This window comes from Quercus robur, chromosome 3, assembly GCF_932294415.1.
Source record: "Quercus robur chromosome 3, dhQueRobu3.1, whole genome shotgun sequence".
Taxonomy (NCBI): Eukaryota; Viridiplantae; Streptophyta; class Magnoliopsida; order Fagales; family Fagaceae; genus Quercus; species Quercus robur.
Window position 1 is genome coordinate 4,197,912 of NC_065536.1, and position 4,292 is coordinate 4,202,203.

Consider the following 4,292-nt stretch of genomic DNA (forward strand, 5'->3'; position numbering starts at 1 on the left):
TTTTCCTTATAGAACTCTACTTGAATCTTTCCGAGCGTGGTGAGCAAGGTTTTTCCTTGTAGAGGAGATCTACTTTCAGTGTGCGTGTCTTCTAGAATCACCCTTGTGCTCGGATTTCCATATTGGGATTCTAGGGCGTTTTAGGCAATGAGCGATAGAGACCTTAGATCAAGGGCCCTTACTGTGTCCTTCAGTGATGGGCCTTCAATGAGCGTTGGATCATCTCTACATCGGCCCAACAATTCCAATCTGGCAGGCCCATTACCACAGGCCCGTCAAGCTTATATTTTATCCTCTTCAATAATCCTTTGGAAATATTCTTGGTAGCATAGTTGGAACCATTTCATTATTGTTTTTATTTGGAAATAGTATAAATGTGCCTTACATTTATGTTGAGAAATCCAATTTTTGATTCTCCATCTTTGTTTGCGTGCGAACTTTTGCGAGAGACATGCTGATTTGGAATATACATTTATAGATATCAAGATTAATGATTCATAAGCAATTTTGATTATAAATAGACCCTCTTGGACCTTTCTTTTCACTAGAAAATTTTCATTGACGTAATCTCATGATAGTGTTTGTTAGATGAGATTGATCTATCGGATCAATGATTTACCAGATTTGAAAATCATGTCTAGGTTGAAAACTCTTCGGGTAATGCATGAATATAACCCAGTTTGTCTTCAATCAGGTTAGTTTGCTTGATTTCTTCTGCTTAATTAATGACAATAAATATCAAGCTATGTCTTTCTTATTCTTTATTAATTTTTGGATTTTTCATTGCAGATTGTGTCAAGCGATTTAAATCATCCATTTGAAAACTCTTGAATCTGCATCTTATGTTACTATTTACAGGCACTTATGGCGTGTTCCTGACTTGCAAGATGTAATAATCTATGAGAACTTGTATAATTTAATTCAGTTGTAATTGTAATAGAAATATTTTACAATCATAACGGAGTCTTAATCCCAAATATTTTAGGAGTTTGCTATGGATCCTCAACAATATTAGTCTATAACAGTATTTACCTAATCCCCTATCTTTCTTAAACATTCATTGAATTAGTCACATAACATGTATATCAGTATATGAACCCATATAGCACAACAATCTCTTTTTTATTAAACCTCTTATGGTATTAGATTATTTTCATTTCATTTGACTAATTTCCATTAGATCCTTTAATGATTTTAATAAATAATGTATGGAAGTAACACTATTCATACTTTATTGGTTGATATAAATATGTGTTTATTTTAGCCAAGTAATAAATTTAAATATGTGTTTTAATTTATTTAGAAAATTTTATGAACAACACCTAAAGAATTGTATATAAGTTTTACCTATAAAATATTTTCACAAGAGTCACAGCTAGGAAAATTCCGTGTGTAAAACTTTTAGTGACTAGCAGTGAGTCAATGACTCCAAGACGGGGAGATCTTTATTTTGGAGAATAAATAAATATTGGTCGAAATTAAGGTGCCCACCCTAATAAATCAAGTTTCAGCAAATCATTGACAATCATAATGTAAGTGTTGGATTTTTCTTGTATAAAATAAGTATAAGGAAGTTCATCAAAAAAACAAGTATAAGGAAATCGTTGACACAAAATTAGCTATACTTGCAAGTATATCTAATTTTGATTCTCAAAAAAAAAAAAATTATAGCTAATTTTCTTTTAAACATAAATAAATAAAGAAAAAAGAAAAAACAGAATTATAGCTAATTCTTATCGATTTAATTTTCTTAAAAAATAAGTTGGATAAAACTCATAAAAGTATAGTTACGTCCAGAAGTAATGAAGTTTAAAAGTTGCACATAATCAAATAATTTTTTTTAACAAAGAAGTAATATTTTGAAATAAATATATAAATTTACGAATCATGTTCTATTTTCAATTAATTTTAGCAATAAAATCTCGATCTATATTCTTCTTTGTCAAAATAATTTTTCTCTCGATCTAAAACATTAAATGTTGGTGAAATCTATGCCAAAGAGGAAAACTCTTGTATATATTAAAATTTGGAAGGATATCCTAGTATTTTTCATTTCAGATCGTGCAATATTAATGTTTCATAACGTGGACAAGTTCTGCCTCATATATGGAATTATATATTAGATATTATGCACGGAGAAAAAAGAAGGTATATATATCTATAGTGAAAAGTCAATGGAAGAAACAATGCCATCGCTTATTCTCTTTCATTTCTCATTTCTCTAAACAATATATGAATCTTTTTTTTTTTTTGTTGAGAATCACAATATATGAACCTAAGAAGGAAGAACTATCTCCAATCCCATGTAGGGACTAATTAATAAACTCATAGATCACTCATATTTAGGGGCGTGCATAGGTTGGGTTGGGTCGAGTTGGGGGAATTTTTTGACCCAACCCACCATGGTGGGTCAAAAAAAATTCAACCCAACCTAACCCATCACATAAGTCCAACCCAACCCACATGGGTCGGGTTGGATCAGGTTGAACCCATAGGTTTGACAAATTTTTTATTTATTATTATTAAAGAAAAAAAATATAAATATTAATATATTAAAAAAACCAAAAGATTAGTATCAATGTAACTCCTTAAAGGCAAACAACACTAATGACTAAACAAAAATAGTAATTTATTAGGATTTGTGTGAACTAATTGACTTTTATATAGGATAGGAAGAACTGGTTATTTAAAAAAATTTATTAATTATATAATATATTTTATATATATTATTAAATTAGTATTAGTAGGAGGAACCGAGGAAATGCTGCTCTATAGCTAGTTTTTTTTTTTTTTTTTAAATTATTAAATATATATATATATATATATATTTAAGTGCCACACAGTTGATTTTTTTTAAAAAAATTATTAAATATATAATATATTTTAAATATATATTAAACATGGGTGGGTCGGGTCGGGTTTGGCGAGTTTGTAATTTTATGACCCAAACCCAACCCAACCCACTGTAAAAAAAGTTTTGTAACCCAACCCAACCCAACCCACCAAGTCTTAAAAACCAACCCAACCCGACGGGTCGGGTTGGGTTGGGTCAGGTCGGGTTTGGCGGATTTTCTGCACACCCCTACTCACATCTCAAATAAAAGAAACAGAAAACATATAACCTAGAAAGCCCATAAAAATAAGAGTACCACACAATTTTAAAAGAACATAATTTTAGAGCAAACTCAAGAGATTGTTTGCAATAAGATAAGAAGCATAAGCATCATGAATGGCATACTTGACCTGTTCATGTGAGAAAACCCTAGCACCCCAGTTTGAGAAAGTAATACTTTTTTGTTCCTCATAGTATACCCCAACTTCACTTGCTAACTCAACTAAACCACACCCATCTAGATTAGGCTTCTTAAGAACCCTAGCAGCCAAATGACCGGCCCAGTTCCACACCAGTCTTACAACCAAACATCTGGGGCCATTGTAGTATTTTCTTGACCTTATCCTTAACTCCAATTAATGCCAACAAAACACACATTTGAATCACTCAAATTTCTTGATGGATTCAGGAAATGAATCCAAGTAGTACAATTGAAATATAAGGCAGCGAGTTCCAACACAAAAGATCAGTAGCATTGCACCATTGCAATTGGGTGTGCACTTGATATCAAATGCCACAATAGGTGCAACCAAAGCCTTTTCAAAGGAAGACCTTAGCTCATCAATATGACCATCTACTAGAACAACACGGTCCACTACTCTTGCCTTTACATAAACTCCTTGTATTTCTATTTCATACATGCACATTTTGGATAGGAGAGAAATGGGAATCATAGTGGTTTTTTCTAGCTTCTAACCTTCACCCTAGCTAGACATGATGAGAAAGCATGCGCACTAGCTGCATTGTGTTAGTTGTAGAAGTTAGAGTTTGGCGGTTTGGTGGCAATTGAACTTTAATTACTTTCTGCGCATGTGTATTTATTGCAAAGGCAGTAAGTTGTCTTATTAGTTGTATAAAGACAGAAAAATGTTTTATTATATAGTTGGTAAAGTTTCTTGATGTTACACCTGAATCTCAGAGTTTTCTCATTTTTATTGAAATAGACAATGGAGAGCTTTTAAATTCTAAAGACAATGAATATTGAGTTACTTGATGAAGTCTTTTAACATTACACATGAATTTTCAACCAAATCATACTTTTGAAATGTAAATTAATAGAATATCTTATTAGTTGATAAAGTTTTTTTATACTTGAATCTTAAATTTCTACTTTATACTAAAATGGCTTGGTTGGAAAGCCTAGAGGCAATGAAATGATAAATTTACTTTTCTCTTGGCG